This window comes from Triticum dicoccoides, chromosome 4A, assembly GCF_002162155.2.
Source record: "Triticum dicoccoides isolate Atlit2015 ecotype Zavitan chromosome 4A, WEW_v2.0, whole genome shotgun sequence".
NCBI classification, from domain to species: domain Eukaryota; kingdom Viridiplantae; phylum Streptophyta; class Magnoliopsida; order Poales; family Poaceae; genus Triticum; species Triticum dicoccoides.
This window is the reverse complement of record NC_041386.1, coordinates 249,726,670-249,747,792: the sequence shown is the minus strand read 5'-3', so window position 1 is coordinate 249,747,792 and position 21,123 is coordinate 249,726,670.

The window sequence follows — 21,123 nt, the reverse complement described above, 5'->3', positions numbered from 1 at the left end:
CACCTCACAGAGCACTTGCAAGTGGCACATATTTGTAACAGAGTTGGGGCCAGTGTCTTGCGGATGGAGTTGGAAATCAGATAGAACATCCCGGTAGAATTTAGAACCGGGCGATTTAAACCCCCGGGCTAAGTGGTCTATGAAAACAACAACCTCTCCTTCTCGAGGTGGGGGGGGGCATTCTTTGCCAGGAGCCCTCCAATGGACGGTGTCTTTGCTGCCCAAGGTGCCAATCAGGACTAAATCGTCCAGTTGATCCTTTGTGACGCGAGAAGGGACCCAATTGCACTCATACACTTGCTTGGCCATGATGAAATCTACAAAGTACATTGATATGTGCAATGTTAAACCGGAAGCAGATCTATCTAAACCGGAGTTTATGGAGCAACAGCATCCCGGCGGTTCAACAAGGGGACTAATGATATATGATAGATTGCTTTTTCAAAGGTGAACCACCTATGTGGTAAAGAGGATACAGATCTAAGGCAAGAATGACTAAGGAAGGTAAAAACAGATTTCATAAGGTCGCAGTGAAATTTTGGATCTACCATAAGACAGGAAAATAAAAGGATTTAGACCTAAAAGGTTGATCTCAAAGCAATTCACAAGGGACCAGATCAGTGTTTCATGCGCATAAAGGTTTGCTTTGGTAACAGAAGATAAGCCATTATGGAGAATACATCAGGTTTGAAGTTTTATTCATGGGCTAAAGAAGAAACAAAGGAAGAACAGCGCCAGAGTCTCGATGAACTTCGACGAACGAGGAAACCCTAGAACAGATCTGCGGGGGAAAGGAAAGAAGATTTACCGGAGCTGAGGAAGAAGCGGAAGGTCGCCGCGATGCTCTGGTGTGCTCAGGTTGATGCAGCGGCCAAGGTTGATGCAGAGGTCGACGGTGGCGGCGGAGCTCCGAAGCTGGGCGACGCGAGGAAGATGAAGCAGAAGGGGTCGGAGGGAAAGAGAAAGGAAATGACCCTTCGGTCCTATTTATAAAGAAAGGGATATGTTAGGCGCGAGAATCAAGGAGCCGCGAGTTTGGAAACAAAGCCGCGGCCTTAATTGTCGCAGGCTTGTTAACATGATAAGGTTCTTTATAACCAGTGACGTCACACCGGTCTACCGCGAGCAGAGAAGATGACATCACGGCGGTTCAACAAAATACAAGAAGATGTTGAACATGAAGATTTTTGCTAAGGATTGACATGAACCTGTTCAAATCAATTTGGGGCCTAATGTTGGGGATATTACTACTGGGCATAAACCGGCCAGGACAAGCCGGGTTAACTTCATCAGTAGTTGAGTGTGATAAAATCCCATGAGGGCAGATGAGGGCTAAAGGCCCATAATCGGTTTAAGGCCTATAGCTATAAACCGGCGTCGGTATGTAACTTGTGTTATAAGTTAGGAATAGTGGAGACCGAACCAGACACATCTATGAGCCGGTATCGGGACTCTGTAAACCGACGGGCGTCCCCATGTATATAAGGGGACGACCCGGCGGCGGTTCAAGGAGGGACAACAACTCGAGACATAGGCGAAGCTTATTTGCTCCCTAGTCATCGAAACACCCATCAATTCCATCACAACTAGACGTAGGCTTTTACCTTCATTGAAGGGGCCGAACTAGTATAAACTCTCTTGCGTCCTTGTGTCCGCTTTAACCCCTTCAAGCTAACCCATAGCGATGGCTCCACGACTAAGTCCTTTCTCTAGGACATCTGCCGTGACAAAACCACGACACCGGTCGTGGGCCCCGCGTCGGCCTCGCCCCGGCCAGGGCACTGACCGGCCCAGCAGCCCAGCTTCTCCCCGTTGGCCGGCCTGTTCCGCCTCCTCCTCCTAACCGGGCCGAAGCCCATGGTGAGCCAAACCACTAAAACCCGCTCTGTGCACATTTTAGTATCTTACGCTCGTGTCTGTGATTTCTATTAAGTCCCTGAGATTTCCAGTTTTAGATGCCCATGTTCATCATGTCGTAACTTTGCATCCGTAGCTCCGTTTTGCGCGTATAGAATATCAAAATGTTCGCCTCAGAGAGTACATCATTTCATCTCATTGCATCATTTTCATTTGAGCTCATCTTGATGCCCGAAATGCTGTTGGAAGAGTGCTATTTGAGTTAATTGTCAGATCTGCTGCACCAAATAGCTATTTGTCATTTTTGCCATGATTAATGTGTGCATGATATGCTCCTGAGCTCTACATGTGTTTTTTTATATGCCATGCCATCTTTCCAGAGGTGCTATCCATGTATTTTTGTGATATGTGTGGTGACTAGCACAAGCTTGCAAAGTGGTGCATTCGTTAATGCTGATTTCAGGGACTTAGAATTCCACTAAGTCCTTGAGCTGTTTTTATCAATATGCCATATGTTCATGTTGTTTCCTAGTGATCCGTGACTCTTTTGAGGATGATCAGTAAGGATGATTTGTTAATATTGTGGTGCTCTATCCATCCATGTCCTTGTTTGCAATTATGGAGCAACCTAGCTTGAGTCAATCGAGCTCTACTTTTGCTATTTCGTGAGTCCTGGCAGATTGTCTACTTGTTAGCGATTTTGCCGAGGATGTTGTTGTTGATCCATGCATGCTATGTTGTTGTTCTTGCCATGTCTAGATTATATAACATATGTTCTTGATGGGTGTATGCTTAGATTGTCATGACTTGCTCTGTAGTGAGTGCATCGAGCTCGTAAACATGCCTACTTGCTATCATATTTGCATGCTCCAGTTTTTCACCAAGTCTGAGATCTAATTATGTTTTTGCCATGTTCACATGCTTGCAATTGTATTATCTGATCCCTTTTGGCTCAAGGTCACTAAGGGACTTTTGTTAAGCTCTTTGAGTAGCTCCATGCCATGCCTTGCTTTGCCATGCTAAGTTCCTGTAGCATATAGTTTTATTGCTTCAAAGTGTGCTACCTGATCTAAAATTCCAGGCTTGTGTTAATTTCACCGTCTGAGACCTGTTTACCAATTGCTCTTTTGCCATGCTTGTTTGAACCTGTTAATGGATGAATTGGCCGTAGCTCAGTGTTCATATTTTGTCAAGCATCATGAATGGATCCCCGCCATGTATTTTGTTGCCATGTTTGAGTGCTGTAGCATGTTTAACTTGATGCATTTAAATGACTACTTGCTGTTTATCGCAGACCGGTGTCATATTTGTTTTGCTTGCCATTTCCAAACCGTGCATCCGATTCCGGTGATCTTTATATCGATTTCAACCGAAATCATCTCACCTTTCCAGTGACACTCTTGGCTTTCCCAGTCGAGGCCAGGTTCAATCATTTCTTTGCAAATCATGCATATGCATCGCATACCGCATCCCGCATATCATACCATGTTCTTGTGTGGTTTGTTTACTATGTTGTGTGCTTCTTTCCGGTGTTGCTTCTTCGGGTTGGTTCCGGTAACGTCGTGTTTGTGAGGACCCATTCGTCTACGTCCGTTTATCTTCTTCATGGACTCGTTCTTCTTCTTTGCGGGATTTCAGGCAAGATGATCATACCCTCGAAATCACTTCTATCTTTGCTTGCTAGTTGCTCGCTCTTTTGCTATGCCTATGCTGCGATACCTACCACTTGCTTATCATGCCTCCGATATTGTTAAGCCAAGCCTCTAACCCACCTTGTCCTAGCAAACCATTGTTTGGCTATGTTACCGCTTTGCTCAGTCCCTCTTATAGCGTTGTTAGTTGCAGGTGAAGTTTGAAGTTTGTTCCTTGTTGGAACATGGAGATGTTGTTCCTTGTTGGAACATGTTTACTTGTTGGGATATCACAATATATCTTATTTAATTAATGCATCTATATACTTGGTAAAGGGTGGAAGGCTCGGCCTTATGCCTGGTGTTTTGTTCCACTCTTGCCGCCCTAGTTTCCGTCATATCGGTGTTATGTTCCCGGATTTTGCGTTCCTTACGCGGTTGGGCTATAATGGGAACCCCTTGACAGTTCGCCTTGAATAAAACTCTTCCAGCAATGCCCAACATTGGTTTTACCATTCGCCACCTAGCCTTTTCTTTCCCTTGGGTTCTGCAGACTAAAGGGTCATCATTATTTTAACCCCCCCGGGCAGTGCTCCTCTGAGTGTTGGTCCAAACTAGAGCCCTGTGCAGCGCCCCCTTGGGGAAACTCGAGGTTTGGTTTTAGTTGTACGGACTGCTCATCTGAGTGTGCCCTGAGAACGAGATATGTGCAGCTCCTATCGGGATTTGTCGGCACATTCGGGTGGTGTTGCTGGATTTATTTTAACTTGTCGAAGTTGTCTTGTAGAACCGGGATACCGAGTCTGATCGGAATGTCTCGGGAGAAGGTATATCCTTCGTTGACCATGAGAGCTTTTCATGGGCTAAGTTGGGACACCCCTACAGGGATTTGAACTTTCGAAAGCCGTGCCCGCGGTTATGGGCAGATGGGAATTTGTTAACGTCCAGTTGTAGAAAACCTGAAGTTGACCTTAATTAAAATACATCAACCGCGTGTGTAACCGTGATGGTCTCTTCTCGGAGGAGTCCGGGAAGTGAACACGATGTTGTTGTAATGCTTGACGTAGGTTGTTCTAGGATCACTTCTTGATCATAGATTTCTCGCACGTGCTTTGCCTTCTCTTCTCGCTCTCATTTGCGTATGTTAGCCACCATATATGCTAGTCGCTTGCTGCAGCTCCACCTCATACCTTTTACCCTTCCTATAAGCTTAAATAGTCTTGATCGCGGGGTGTGAGATTGCTGAGTCCCCGTGACTCACAGATACTTCCAAAACCAGCTTGCAGGTGCCGATGAGTCCACGCAGATGACGCAACCAATCTCAAGGAGGAGCTCGATGAAGATCTTGTTATTTGTGTTGTTCCATTCTAGTTGATCAGTAGTGGAGCCCAGTTGGGGTCGGTCGGGGACCTTGTCGCATTTGGGGTTCTTCTTTTATTTTGGTTCCGTAGTCGGACCTTGATTGTATCTGATTGATGTAATGCTTTATTCTTGTATTTGTGTGAAGTGGCGATTGTAAGCCAACTACGTATCTTTTCCCCTTATTGTATTGCATGGGTTGTGTGAAGATTACCTCACTTGCGACATTGCTTTCAATGCGGTTATGCCTCTAAGTCTTGCTTCGACACGTAGGAGATATAGCCGCATCGAGGGCGTTACACCTTTGCAAGTTTGACATATAGGGCACGGCTGAACAAACTTTCCAGCATCTCTCTTTAGTTGCGGCCAGAAGTAACGAGCTTCCAGGTTAGTGATAGCCTTGTCCTATCCAACATGGTCACTGAGATCACTTGAATGAAGCTCTCTAACCAGCTTGTCACATAGTGAACTTCTTGGAATGCACAAACGATCATTTTTGAAGAGATAGCCATCTTGCGTCAAATAGTCATCACGTAATGGTTGGCCCCTTGTGTGCTTTACCCAAACATGGCCAAACTATTCATCATCCTCATAAAGCTCCTTTATTTGATCCATGCCCAGAAATTCAGCTTCAAAAGAAGTCAAGAGGCATGCATGAAGACTCAAAGCATCGACCACTCGGTTAGTTGTTCAAAATTTATGCACAATGAGATAGTTAAACCTCTTCAAATATGTTGCCCATCTTGCTAGCATGCGATCAATATATGTTTGATACGTCTCCAACGTATCTATAATTTTTGATTGTTCCATGCTATTATATTATCAATCTTGGATGTTTTATATGCATTTATATGCTATTTTATATGATTTTTGGGACGAACCTATTAACCTAGAGCCCTGTGCCAGTTTTTGGTTTTTCCTTGTTTTTGAGTTTTGCACAAAAGGAATATCAAATGGAGTCCAATTGAGCTGAAAATTTATGGTGATTTTTTATGGACCAGAAGAAGCCCCCGAAGCAAAAGAGTTGGGCCAGAAGAGCCACGAGGCCTCCACAAGGGTGGAGGGCGCGCCCTCCATCCTTGTCGTCGCCTCGTGGACCCCCTAACTTGTTCTTGACACCAAAAATTCCTATAAATATAGAACCCCCCCAGAAATAAACCTAGATCGGGAGTTCCACTGCCACAAGCATCTGTAGCCACCAAAAACCAATCAGGACCCTGTTCCGGCACCTTGCCGGAGGGGAAAATCATCACCGGTGGCCATCTTCACCATCCCAGTGCTCTCCATGACGAGGAGGAGTACTTAACCCTCGGGGCTGAGGGTATGTACCAGTAGCTATGTGTTTGATCTCTTTCTCTCGTGTTTTTGATTTGGCACGATCTTGATGTACCACGAGCTTTGCTATTATAGTTGGAACTTATGATGTTTCTCCCCCTCTACCTTCTTTTAATGGATTGAGTTTTCCCTTTTAAGTTATCTTATCGGATTGAGTCTTTAAGGATTTGAGAACACTTGATGTATGTCTTGCATGTGCTTATCTGTGGTGACAATGGGATATTCACGTGATCTACTTGATGTATGTTTTGGTGATCAACTTGCGGGTTCTATGACCTTGTGAACTTATGCATAGGGGTTGGCACATGTTTTCGTCTTGACTCTCCGGTATAAACTCTGGGGCACTCTTTGAAGTTCTTTGTGTTGGTTTGAATAGATGAATCTGAGATTGTGTGATGCATATCGTATAATCAAACCCGCGGATACTTGTGGTGACATTGGAGTATCTAGGTGACATTAGGGTTTTGGTTGATGTGTATCTTAAGGTGTTATTTTAGTATGAACTCTAGGGCTGTTTGTGACACTTATAGGAATAGCCCAATAGATCGATCAGAAAGAATAATTTTGAGGTGGTTTCATACCCTACAATAATCTCTTCGTTTGTTCTCCGCTATTAGTGACTTTGGAGTGGCTCTTTGTTGCACGTTGAGGGATTTTTATATGATCCAATTATGTTATCATTGTTGAGAGAACTTGCACTAGTGAAAGTATGAACCCTAGGCCTTGTTTCCAAGCATTGCAATACCTTTTTCGCTCACTTTTACCACTTATTACCTTGTTGTTTTTATATTTTCAGATTACAAAAGCCTATATCTACTATCCATATTGCAGTTGTATCACCATATCTTCGCCAAACTAGTGCACCTATACAATTTACGCTTGTATCGGGTGTGTTGGGGACACAACAGACTCTTTGTTATTTGGTTGCAGGGTTGTCTGAGAGAGACCATCTTCATCCTATGCCTCCCACAGATTGATAAACCTCAGGTCATTCACTTGAGGGAAAATTGCTACTGTCCTACAAAACTCTGTGCTTGGAGGCCCAACACGAGTCTACAAGAAGAAGGTTGCATAGTAGACATCAAGCTCTTTTCTGGCGTCATTGCCGGGGAGGTTAGGGCTTGAAGGTATATCTTTAGATCTTGCCATTGAATCTTTTAGTTTCTTGTTTTATCACTAGTTTCGTCTATAAAAGAAAACGACAAAAAATGGAATTGACTTTGCCTCATATGCTTCATCTTTTTAATGTCTTTCGCGAAAATGATGGAAAGGAAAATTGTGCTCAAGTGTTAGAAGAAGAAGCCTATAAAATGTGTAACACTAAATATTTGAGTGATGAGCATGATTGCAATGTTGTTAGTATGAATTCCTTGAATATCCATGATGCTAATGATATGCAAAGCCACAAGCTTGGGGATGTTATGTTTGATGAAGATGATATTTTTAGTCCCCCAAGTTTTAATGAACAAATTTATTATGATGATAGCATGCCTCCTGTTTATGATGATTATATTGATGAAAGTGGGTTTGGAAGAGTGTGAACTTTAGGAAGTAATGATCTCACTATTTTGGAGGGTGTTGAATCTTATTGTGATATTTATGAATGTGGAATAGGAGAGGTCATGACTTTATTTAGTGATCAATTCACTATTTCGGAAGAGGTTCCAATTGATTATGAGGACAAAGTTGCTATCTATGATGATTATTCTGATGACATGTATGCTATAAAGAATAATGATAACCATGGAACTTGTCATCTTGATTTTAATTTTCAATTGGATTATGCCTCACATGATAGTTATTTTGTTGAGTTTGCTCCCACTACCATGAATGAGAATTTTTTTGCTTATGTGGAGAGTAATAAAATTTCTAGGCTTAGGAATCATGAAGAGAATGCTTTATGTGATGGTTATATTGTTGAACTCATTCATGATGCTACTGAAAATTAGTATGAGTGAGGACCTTATGCTTCTACATATTGCAATAATATCAAGTTTCCTCTCTATGTGTTGAAAGTTTTGAAGTTATGCTTGTTTTGCCTTCCTATGCAAGTTTATTATTGCTCCCATAAATTGTTTGCTCACAAAATCCCTATGCATAGGAAGTGGGTTAGACTTAAATGTGCTAGTCATATGCTTCATGATGCTCCCATTATGCTTCAATTCTTATCTTCTATGTGAGCATCATTGACATCATCATGCCTAGCTAAAATGCATTAAAGAAAAGCGCTTGTTGGGAGACAACCCAACATTTATACCTACTATTTTTGCATGTTCACATGATTATGCTACTGTAGTAAATCATGTTTTATAGCTTTTGTTTCAATAAAGTGCCAAGCAAAGCCTTTGGGATGGCTTACGTAATATTTGACTTCATCTTGAAGAAAAACAGAAACTTTTGCACTCAGGAAAACAATTCTTATTTTTAACAGAAGCGTGATAAAATACTGATTCTTATTGCAGAATATTAATAAACAAAATTTTCAGGTTGTCCTAATTTTTTAGAATTTATGGAGTGACAGAAGTATTCGGTAGTTACAGATTACTACAGACTGTTCTGTTTTTGATGCATAGTTTGCTTGTTTTCTAGTTTCTACGGCTTATAGTTACAGATCACCTAGATTTCTTTTCCTTTCTCTGTTTTGTTCTGCATTCCTAGCATCCAATTCATTGTAAATCCTTTAGTTAATTCCTTGCGAATCTTTGTGAGAGATCTTATTTGCCTAGTGAGCTGAGATGACAATTGGTTTCTCTCTGAGTTCAATTCGGCCTTACCGGTTTCTTTCTTTCAGCTAAACCGAAACAACTCGGTGCCACCGAAGAGAAAGACTCGGCGTTACCGATTTCACCATTGAGAGAACACTTTGTCATTTGTATCCTGCATATTTGTTCCAGCTCCACTCAATGATTCTTGCCCTCTACCAGCATCTTATATTACATTTTGCTTTGTAATGTGACTCAAGGACCAAACCTACTTGACTCATGCTCCAGAAGATCCCTTCTTGGAAATTGATGTCAAAGGGGGAGAGAGAGCACATCAAAGCTTATCACACGAGAGAGAACACACACCTTAAGCTTCTCTAGATGCTTATTATCCATAGAGGAGAGAAGATACATGTCTTCAAGAGAGGAAAGACATGTTAGCATGTGTTAAGTTTGTTATGTTTGTTTTGCTCTAATTTTCTTTTCCCTATCTTCTCCCATTATCCAATATCAGATTCAGGGGGAGAAAGGCAACTACGGTAACGAAATCTTCAAATTCATTGCATATCTTTACTCTTTGGGGACAAGTCTATATCAAATAGAGTACCTAGTACTCACTCTCTACATGTCATCCCAATCTTGGTACTCTTGTGGTTTCTCAAATTGCTTTGTCCAATAGGTGTTCGTGTGTTATCTAACCTTGTTTACTCAGGTTCATCTCTTCCAAAGCTACCTCAAGACCACAAGGTAAGTATATGCATCACATCCATGTGCATGCTGATTTCTTGCTACTGTGCATATTGTTTGCAAGAATAAATCATGAACATGGAGGTACATTTCCTATATTCACATCATTTGCTCTCATGCATATAGCCAAGATACATGTAACTCATTGCTTGCTCTGTCATGGCTATGCATTCACATGCTATTATATTCCATATTCACATGATTGCATACATGTAGGGGGAGCCTATGCATGTTACATGTCTTTTCGAGGCTTTACTTGTTAGTCTTCGTATCTTTATCTAAAACTTTGATGCATGTTGTCATCAATTCCCAAAAAGGGGAGATTTAAAACACAAGTACGCCTTGAGTGATTTTGGTAATTAATGTCAACATATCTCTTGTTGGACTAATACTTTTATCTATTATATTTCAGAAAGTTCAACAAAGGCGTGGCATGGACAAGAGGATGTGGAACCCTAAAAGTAGCCAAGGACAAATATTGGAAACAGCTCAAGACTCTACATTTTCATTTTAGTGATCCAAGATCACACTGAGTCCATAACAAAAACCAATACTAATAAAAGGGGATGAGGTGTTGCTTAATGGCTTGCTTGCTCAAAGTGCTTAGTGATATGCTCCAAAGCCCTCAACCACTTTATCATTTCCACATATGTCCCAAACCTAAAGTCAAACTCGGCCCCACCGATTTGATCTATCCGACGCCACTGAGTTCACTTGACATAGCCATTGCCAGAAACCCTAATCAATTCGGTCTCACCGATGGGATCTCGGTCTCACCGAGATGGGCTTGCAAACTCTTTGTTGCCTAGTGCAATTATCTCGGTCTCACCGAGATATGCAAGTCCCATCGAGTTTGCTTGCCAACTCTCTGTTTTGCTTATTACCAAAATCGGTCTCATCGAGTTTGTGTAATCGGTCAAACCGAGTTGAGGTGTTACCCTAACCCTAGCACATCGGTCCCACCGAGTTGATCATATCGGTCCCACTGAAAACTCTAACGTTCACATTTTAAACCATATCGGTCTGACCGAGTTTCTCGATTCGGTCCCATCGAGTTTGGTGAATTGTGTGTAACGACTAGATTTTGTGTGGAGGCTATATATACCCCTCCACCCATCCTCCATTTGTGGGGAAAGCCATCAGAACGTGCCTACACTTCCAGCACTCATTTTCTGACAGAGAACCACCTACTCATGTGTTCAGACCAAGACATTCCATTCCAACCACAAGAATCTTGATCTCTAGCCTTCCCCAAGTTCCTTTCCACTCAAATCATCTTTCCACCATATCCAAATCTATGAGAGGGAGTTGAGTGTTGGGGAGACTATCATTTGAAGCACAAGAGCAAGGAGTTCATCATCAACACACCATCTATTACCTTTTGGAGAGTGGTGTCTCCTAGATTGGTTAGGTGTCACTTGGGAGCCTCCATCAAGATTGTTGGGTTGAACCAAGGAGTTTGTAAGGGCAAGGAGATCGCCTACTTCATGAATGTCGGGACCCCGATACCAAGTCACATCGATCTAGCCGGTAACACCTCATATCACTTTGCGGCCTCACACACGGTATCCCCACGGGTGTTGCCTTACCCTGGCTCGGGACCATTTGCGCCTTTTGGCTCACGTATATGATTGTGTTGCTAGCATCCATATGACAGAGAACCCGGGCCAACATGGCTAGTCGTGAACCCAAAATGGCACTAACCTATGGGGACAGGCATACATGATTCACATCGAGCATGTCGGTCAGCAGCGTGTGAATCCGGGCTGTAGCACTGGGCTAATAGGACTCCGGGAACCCGGGCTGTAGTAGGCTAAGCAGGACTTCGGATGTCACCGCATGACATTTCCCTGAAGGGACAGACACAGGAACGAAGTGAAACACATGTCGGCCAGTAAAGTGTCCTGAGCAGTAGTGCTGGGCTAGTAGGACTTCGGTGAACCGGGCTGTAGTGGACTACTATGGCTCAAGGAAGCACTAGACTACATTTCCCCATAAGAGAGGCTGCCAAGGATAAACAACTAGATTGTCGGATCCCACACATAGCAATACACGTCACACATACGCATAACATGCAAGTATGTGCTATACAACATGGCATCACAACATAATGCAAACTCATATAGATAAAGGCCCAGAAGAGCCACATAGCATTAAATACAAACAGGGGTCACATGACCCATCATTCAGAGCATACAAGCAACGGAAGCATTACATGTCTGAGTACAGACAACTACAAAAGAAAAAGGCTGGGAAGCCTGACTATCTACATGTCCCTCCCAAGGGTACAAGATCATAGCTGAGGTAACAAGCTACTCGTCGAAGTCCAAGCGGTACTACTAGTGAGACAGATGTCCCATCTGCAAAACATAAATAAAGCAAACGTGAGTACAAAGGTACTCAGCAAGACTTACATCAGATCCTATCATACATGCATTTGTATCAAGAAGGTAATGTGGTGTTTAGTTGCAGCAAGCCAACTTTGACTCAGTGGCTATCCTGTTCTACGACAACGAGAAACTTCTTTGAGATGAGGCAGCGCACACGAGTCCACTAATCACCACATCAATACACTACTATGGATTCATCCCCGTCTCTCCATGAGAAGGCCATCCGTAGCACTCACACTTGTCTTGAGCATTTTAGAGTATCCACTTTAAGTTTTCTATATACCACGTAAGCATCCAAGAAGTCCATAACCGAGGACACGGCTATTCGAATAGATCATGATAAACCTGCAGGGTGTACTTCTTCACACACGCTCTCACCACTTATCACCATATACATGTCATGTATCTCGGCAACCTTCAAGCAGAAGCCTGGCAAGGGTGTCGGCCACGACCTGACTAACCAAACAAGACTCTAATCCAGGTTTATCGCCTATTCGGGTTCCATCCGCAAGGAGATCCGGCCGGGGTTTCTCTCACGGCCCCAAACGATGTGTACAGGGTTCCCGAGCCCACCATCCGGGTGCCACTTGGTACACCGGGTCACGTGTGCCTAGTCTATCCCAAGTCCACCCTGCCGGGTGCCACTCGGTAGAAAAATAGCACTACCTATAAACACCAGAAACTATTTGCAACTCCTGGACAGAGATCAAGTTGGCTAATAAGTCGAGAGGGGTCGAGTTACCGGAACCCAATATGTGGTAGTAGCTAGTCCTTGGACAACATACATAGAACTCAGTTCTTAGGTACGGTTCCAGTGAGACAACCCACCATGTACTCCTACATGGCCTCTCACCGCTACCTTTACCAAATCGTGTTCACACGCTTAACTCTCAACATCAGAACATAGCACTGTACTCCAGTTCATTCCCAATGAATCAGACCTGACATACTCTAAGCAATAGTAGGCATGGCATGGCAAGAACACAACATGGATCAAGCAACTCCTACACATGCTAGTGGGTTTCAACTATTTACTGTGGCAATGACAGGTCATGCAGAGGGATGGGTTCAACTACCGCAGCATAAAGTAGCAGTTGAATCGTTGTTGTCCTAATGCAGTAAAAGGGAGCAGGAGCGAGAGAGTGGGATTGTATCGGAATGAACAAGGGGGTTTGCTTGCTTGGTAGATCAACAGGGGGGCACTGCTCCTCTGACGGGTACTCCGGATCGATCTCTGGAGCAGAAACTATCGAGAAGGAAAAATGTCGAAAATCAAACACAAGTATATGCAACAATATGATGCATGATCATGGCATCAATATGTGATATTGTTTGAGTTAAAGCATCTAGCAATTATTTGGTTGAAGTCCATTTGATCCAAGGGTTCAAATACAACCCCAAATTAAGCTCTTAAATATGCCATAAGTGTGTTTTCATATATACAGCATGTATAGGTTGGTTTTTCATGCATAAAAATGGTACAGATGGATAGATTGAATTTTTCTGATCATTTTTCATATATAAATTATTTCAATCTAAGCTACGGTTGAATTTCTATGAATTTTTGAAGTTTATATCAATTTCTGGAATTCTCTGAATTATTTAAAATCCAGAAAAAAATATTATTGCGTCAGGATGACATCACAGAGGCATCAGCAGGGCTGACCAGGTTAAACCTGCCGTGTGGGGGCCACACGTCAGTGACACCGGGGCTAAACCCGAGTCAAACCAAGCTGACCAGGGTTTGACCGAGCACTGGGGCCCATAGTCAGTGGCTTAGGGGGTGGATTAAGCGGCAGGGTTAGCAGCTAATCACGCGCCACATCAGCCGCTGGAGTTTCACCGGCGACGACCTCGAGCCACGGCGGAAGTTCGCCGGAATGAGCTGGAGGCCATGGTTTGGCACACGGAGGCCACCGGCGGGTAGCCCGTGCATGGGCGCATCCAGCCGCGCTCAGGGGAGGCCGTGGGAACGGCGGAGCCCGCCGGAGCAGAGCTCGCGGTGGCGGCCGGAGCTCGGGTGGGTGCGGGGTTAGCGTTGCAGCTTGCAAACAAGCTGGCTGTCGCGCTAGCGTTGCTCCATGGGTCGTTGCGAGTGCAATGGACGCACGCGCGGGGCCATTTGGTCACCGGGGCTTCACCGGCGACGAGCCCGTGCGGCGGAGCGGCTCGTCTCTGGTAGAGGAGGCGGCTAGAAGAAGCGTACGAGCGCGGGGAGCAGGGGAGAAGATGGCGGAGCTCACAGGGAGTCGGATGGGCGGCTCGTTTGGCTCGGGGAAGCGTCGGAGCGAGCGGGCAGCGAAGGGGATCTCGGGCGGACCAAGGTTGAAGAAGAGGTCAGGGGAGCCGCTGCAGGGCCCGTCCGCTCGCGTGGCTTGGCGGAGAGGTTGCGGACGAGGTGGCGGAGCTTTTGGACACAACAGCGAGGCGAGGGGAGCATGGTGGCTGCGACTACGGCGTGCGGCGGCGACGGCAGTGCTCGGGCGTTTGCGGGGGAGGGCGAGAGAGAGGAGGGGAGGCCACCGGAGAGAGGGAGAGAGGTGCGGGGCAGCGCGTGGCGTCGCGCGGGGCATCCAGGCGACGAGGAGGAGGACAGGCAGGCAGGTGCCGTGGCGCGCGGAGCGCGCGCGCGCCGGGCACACGCCTCGCCTACTGGCGCGAGATGGAGGACGGTGCGGTGGCCAGTGGGCTGGGCCAGCACAGTTGGGCCGGTACAGTGCCAGGCCGCAGGTGGCCCAGGTAAGCATTTTTCCATTTTGTTTTGTTTTCTATTTTATGACATTTGTTTCTGATTTAGTAAAAATACTAAATCATTTTATTTAATTCTGTCAAATTTTGCAGGGACCTAAGGAATTAATCCAAAGCCCCTCACCAAAATTCAGAATTATTGCACAATATTTTGTATATATAAAAATATTTATCCAGCGCAAATAAATACTGGATTAATTCCAAATGCCCAAAATAATTACTTATGAGCTCTTTAAAATATTGGTTTGATTTTTATCTCTGTCCAATATTTTCAGAGAGCAACATGAGCATTTTCTTGGACCCTTTTGGAGCAATTTTTACTTGGGTCATTTTCATAAATGATTTCTGAGGGTTTCACAAATCCCCATTTCAAAGTTAAATGGAATTTAAACATGATGCAAACATGAAGGCTAGCCTAGGTCATACCAGAACTAGGGATGTGACAACTCGCCCCCACTCGGAAAAATCTCGTCCCGAGATTCAGGAGTTGGCGGAAAGAAAGCGGGGTACTCAAGTCGAAGACGATCTTCACGCTCCCAGATAGCTTCTCTCTCGGAATGATGAGACCACTGAACCTTGAGAAACTTGATGTTATGACGTCGAGTGACACGCTCTGCTTGATCAAGAATGCGAACAGGGTACTCTCGATAGGTGAGGTTATCTTGGAGATCAAGCGTTTCGTGGTCCACTCCACGGATGGGATCCGAGAAGCAACACCTGAGTTGAGAGATGTGGAAGACATCATGAACTCGATAAAGATGTGGAGGTAGTTCCAACTGGTAGGCAACCTCTCCTCGTTTAGCGAGAATGAGAAAGGGACCAATGTAACAAGGAGCCAACTTGTCCTTGATACCGAATCGATGGGTACCCTTCAAAGGGGTAACCCGAAGGTAAGCTTTGTCGCCAATTTCATAAGCCACTTCCTTATGACTATGGTCATACTGGCTCTTTTGATGAGATTGGGCTGTCTTCAAATTCTCACGAATGATGCGAACTTGCTCTTCTGCCTCCTGGATCATATCCGGTCCAAAGAATTGTCTTTCACCGGTTTTTGACCAGTTCAAAGGTGTTCGACATCTTCGTCCATACAGAACCTCAAAAGGAGCTTTCTTGAGGCTGGATTGTTAGCTGTTGTTATAAGCAAACTCGGCGAAGGGAAGACACTTCTCCCAATCCATACCGAATGAGATAACACAAGCTCTAAGCATGTCTTCGAGAATTTGGTTGACCCTTTCCACCTGACCACTTGATTGAGGGTGGAAAGCGGTACTGAAGGAAAGATGGGTGCCCATGGCAGTTTGGAAACTCTCCCAGAAATGAGAAGTGAAGAGACTACCACGGTCTGATTAATCTCTAGTGGGACAGCATGAAGTGACACTATTCGAGAAATATATAAGTCAGCGAGCTGACTAGCAGTGATACTCTCTCGAACAGGTAGGAAGTGAGCCACTTTGGAAAGACGATCAATGACTATGAAGATAGCATTATTCCCTCTCTTGGTCCTGGGAAAGCCGGTGATGAAGTCCATACCAACTTTATCCCATTTCCACTCAGGAATAGCTAAAGGTTGAAGGGTGCCAGTAGGCCTTTGATGTTCTGCCTTAACGCGATGACAAACATCACAGTTAGCAATAAACTGAGCAATTTCTCTCTTCATCCTAGTCCACCAGAACCTCTGGCGTAGGTCCTGATACATCTTAGTACTATCGGGATGAATTGTGAGAGGAGATTCATGAGCCTCCTTAAGGATTAATTGCCGAAGATGCTGCTTCTTGGGGACCACCAGGCGATTCCTGAAGAAAACAACACCTCGATCATCTATAGAGAAACTACCAGCAATGCCCTTAGCAATGTTTCTCTTGATCCGGATAATCCCCGTATCATGCTTCTGGGTTTCTATGATATGATCCACAAGAGTAGGTTTCGCCACCAAGGTAGAAAGGAATCCATGAGGAGCAATGTGAAGGTTAAGCTTACAGAATTCCTCATGAAGAAGTGGTTGGCCCTGCTGCAACATGAGATTGTTACAATAGGACTTACGACTTAGTGCATCAGCCACGACATTTCCCTTGCCTGGGGTGTAGGTAATCCCTAAGTCGTAATCTGAGATCAACTCCAACCAACGTCTTTGCCTAAGGTTCAAATCTGGTTGGGTGAAGAAATACTTGAGGCTCTGGTGATCGGTGTAAATCTCGCAACGTTTACCGAGAAGGTAATGTTGCCAGGTCTTAAGTGCATAGACTACGGCTGCAAGCTCTAGATCATGTGTAGGATAATTCTCCTCATGTGGATGCAACTGTCGAGATGCATAGGCAATCACATGGCGATCTTGCATAAGAATGCAACCTAGTCCCTGTCGTGAGGCATCACAATAGATAACAAAGTCCTTAGTGAAATCCGGTGGCACAAGTATGGGAGCAGAAGTCAGGCGTCTTTTCAGTTCCTGAAAACTATGCTCACACTGTGGGGACCACTCAAACTTTTTATTTTTCTTAAGAAGTTCCGTGAGAGGTTTGGCCACTTTGGAGAAGTTCTCAACGAAGTGGCGACAATAACTGGCTAGACCAAGGAAACTCCTAACTTGCTTAACTGTTTCAGGCGGAGTCCAATCAAGAACGGCCTGAACTCTCTCGGGATTGACGACAATACCCTTACCTGAGATCACGTGGCCTAGGTAGGTCACTTCTGGCAACCAAAATTCGCACTTGGAGAACTTGGCATAAAGGCGGTGCTCTCTTAGTTTTTCTAGCACAAGTCTAAGGTGTTCGGCATGATCTTCCTCGTTCTTCGAGTAAATAAGAATATCATCGAGGTAAACCACGACGAACTTATCTAAGTACTCCATGAAGATCGAGTTCATCAAGCGAGAGAATGTAGCTGGAGCATTGGTTAGACCAAAGGACATGACGGTGTACTCGTACTGGCCATAACGAGTGACAAAAGCTGTCTTAGGAATGTCCCCATTTCTGATCTTGATTTGGTGGTAGCCTAACCTCAAATCCATCTTGGAAAAGACTAAGGATCCAACGAGCTGATCATACAGGTCGTTGATCCTGGGGAGCGGATACTTGTTCTTTATCGTGACCAAATTAACGGGACGATAATCTACAACCATCCAGTCCGTACCATCCTTCTTCTTGACGAAGAGGACGGGGCAAGGCCAGGGAGAAGAACTAGGACGGATGAAACCCTTTTGCAAGGATTCATCAAGTTGTTTCTTAAGCTCAGCTAGTTCTAGGGTGCCATCTTGTAAGGTCTCCTAGAGATAGGAGCGGTTCCTGGGATAAGATCTATGACAAATTCTACATCTCTGTCAGGTGGAATACCTGGCAGTTCCTCTGGAAAGACATCCGGAAAGTCACGGACTACCGGAATATCTTCAAGGTCTGGAAGAGGGTTGGCATTAAGAGAATAGAGCTGACGCTTTGCAACTCTAGTGGAGACGGTGACTATCTTGCCAGATGGGTGTGTAAGCTGAACAGACCTTGTGTAACAATCAATCTTGGCATAATGAGCTTTCATCCAGTCCATACCCAAGATGATGTTAATATCTGTAGACTTGAGGGCTATAAGTGATGCAAGGAATACAAGTCTGTCAACAAGGATTTCATTACCGTGGCTTATTCTGGTAGTTTTCCATCTAGACCTTGGAGTTTGGATTTCAAGTGGAGTTGGCATATCACAAAATGACATGTCGTGCAAACGAGCATAGCCTTCAGAGATGAAGGAGTGAGATGCTCCAATATCGAACAGAACCGAAGTTGGATGACAGTTGACAAGGAGTGTACCAAGAACGACATCCGGATCATCATGAGCGTCTTTAGCTGAGACGTGATGCACACATCCACATTTAGTGGGAGCTGACTTGACACTAATCATCTTGCGTGATGGCTTAGCACGGCCAACAGACTTCTCAGGCTGGGGTGGAGCATAATTGGTTTGAAAGCAGTCACGTGCATAGTATCCTGGCTCTCCGCAGGTGAAACAAGTCCCTGAAGTAGGACGTGGACCCACTTTGACAAGCGGTCTATCAATAGGCCTGGGTGGATCATGTAACTGAACTGGGTGAGGTGCCACACAAGATGGCCTTGGTGTATAACCGGGTGGAAGAGCGGAGTTCGGAACCCAAATCTGGCACTTCTGCGAAGTAGAACCGAAAGAAGAACCCAAACCACGGGTGTGCTTACGAGACTCCTCGTAAGTGAGTTGAGCTGTCTCTGCATTAATGGCCTTGTTCACAAGAGCCTGGAATGTATTGCAATGATGCAAGTGGAGATCACGACGCAACTTGGGGTTGAGACCCTTCCGGAACCTAGCCTGCTTCTTGGCGTCCGTGGACACCTCTTCTGTAGCATAGCGGGCAAGGTTCTCAAACTCTCTACTGTAAGCATCAACAACCATCTTACTCTGGGTGAAACTACATAACTCTTCTCTCTTGCGATCAATGAGGGCTTGAGGAATGTGATGTTCACGAAAGGCTTCAGTAAAATCTCTCCAGGTAGGTATCTGGCCAGCTGGAAGCATAGCCTCATAGTTCTGCCACCAAAGACTAGCAGGACCTTCCAGATGATAAGCAGCGTAGGTGACCTTGTCACTTTCAGCTACGTTCGCAGAGCGCAGCTTGTGTGTGATACTACGTAGCCAGTCATCTGCATCGAGTGGTTCAATGGAATGATGGAAGGTAGGTGGTTTCAGACCAATGAAATCATAGATGGACGCTGACTCTTTGTGCTGATGGGAGGTGTTCTCCTCAATACGTGCTAACAAGCGGTTAGACTCTCGCTTGTTCTTCTCCATCTCTAACATGAACTCTGCCAACGAAGGTTGGTCGGGAGGATCCTCATCCCTACCATCTCCGTGGTTCCGGCTACGAGCAACAGAACTTCGGTTAACTGATGGCATCCTGAAGAACCAACCAAGGAAACAAGGATGGATTCAGCATCATCATAAGGATGTAGAATATAGTACAAGGAAAAATACTATCTCTTGAACTCCTAGGACAATTCCGGCAGCATAACGGCAGTAAAATGCTCGAAATGAGACATTCTGCAAAAGACGGGGTAGCACCATACTCAACATCATCACTCAAGGTTCTGAGATATTGCTAAACAGGCTACACCGGAGGTACTCAAACTGGGATATGACTCAGATCAACCAAACCTTAGAGACTACGGAGTAGTAACACGTGATCCTGATAGACGGAAGAGAAAGCCTAGTTCCTTAACCCCGTAGGAAAGATAGGACGACTCAGATCAGAAGGGCATGAGGTATAAGGAGTAAAAAGAGCCTTACGTTCCCTTCCACAATCAATTCCCCTATATAGCTAAAGAATTTCTAGACCCAACTTCGACCAGGTTGGCTTGGCAATCCTACAGGCAGTCAGGCTCTGATACCAAAGCTGTCGGGACCCCGATACCAAGTCACATCGATCTAGCCGGTAACACCTCATATCACATTGCGGCCTCACGCACGGTATCCCCACGGGTGTTGCCTTACCCTGGCCCGGGACCATTTGCGCCTTTTGGCTCACGTATATGATTGTGTCGCTAGCATCCATATGACAAAGAACCCGGGCCGACATGGCTAGTCATGAACCCAAAATGGCACTAACCTATGGGGACAGGCATACATGATTCATATCGAGCATGTCGGTCAGCAGCATGTGAATCCGGGCTGTAGCACTGGGCTAACAGGACTCCGGGAACCCGGGCGGTAGCAGGCTAGGCAGGACTCCGGATGTCACCGCATGACATTTCCCCGAAGGGACAGACACAGGAACGAAGTGAAACACATGCCGGCCAGTCAAGTGTCCTGAGAAGTAGTGCTGGGCTAGCAGGACTCCGGTGAACCGGGCTGTAGCGGATTACTATGGCTCAAGGAAGTACTAGACTACATTTCCCCATAAGAGAGGCTGCCAAGGATAAACAACTAGATTGTCGGATCCCACACATAGAAATACACGTCACACGTACACATAACATGCAAGTATGTGCTGTACAACATGGCATCACAACATAACGCAAACTCATATAGATAAAGCCCCAGAAGAGCCACATAGCATTAAATACAAACAGGGGTCACATGACCCAGCATTCAGAGCATACAAGCAACGGAAGCATTACATGTCTGAGTACAGAAAACTACAAAAGAAAAAGGTTGGGAAGCCTGACTATCTACAAGTCCCTCCCAAGGGTACAAGATCGTAGCTGAGGTAACAAGCTACTCGTCGAAGTCCAAGCAGTACTACTAGTGAGACAGATGTCTCATCTGCAAAACATAAATAAAGCAAACGTGAGTACAAAGGTACTCAGCAAGACTTACATCAGATCCTATCATACATGCATTTGTATCAAG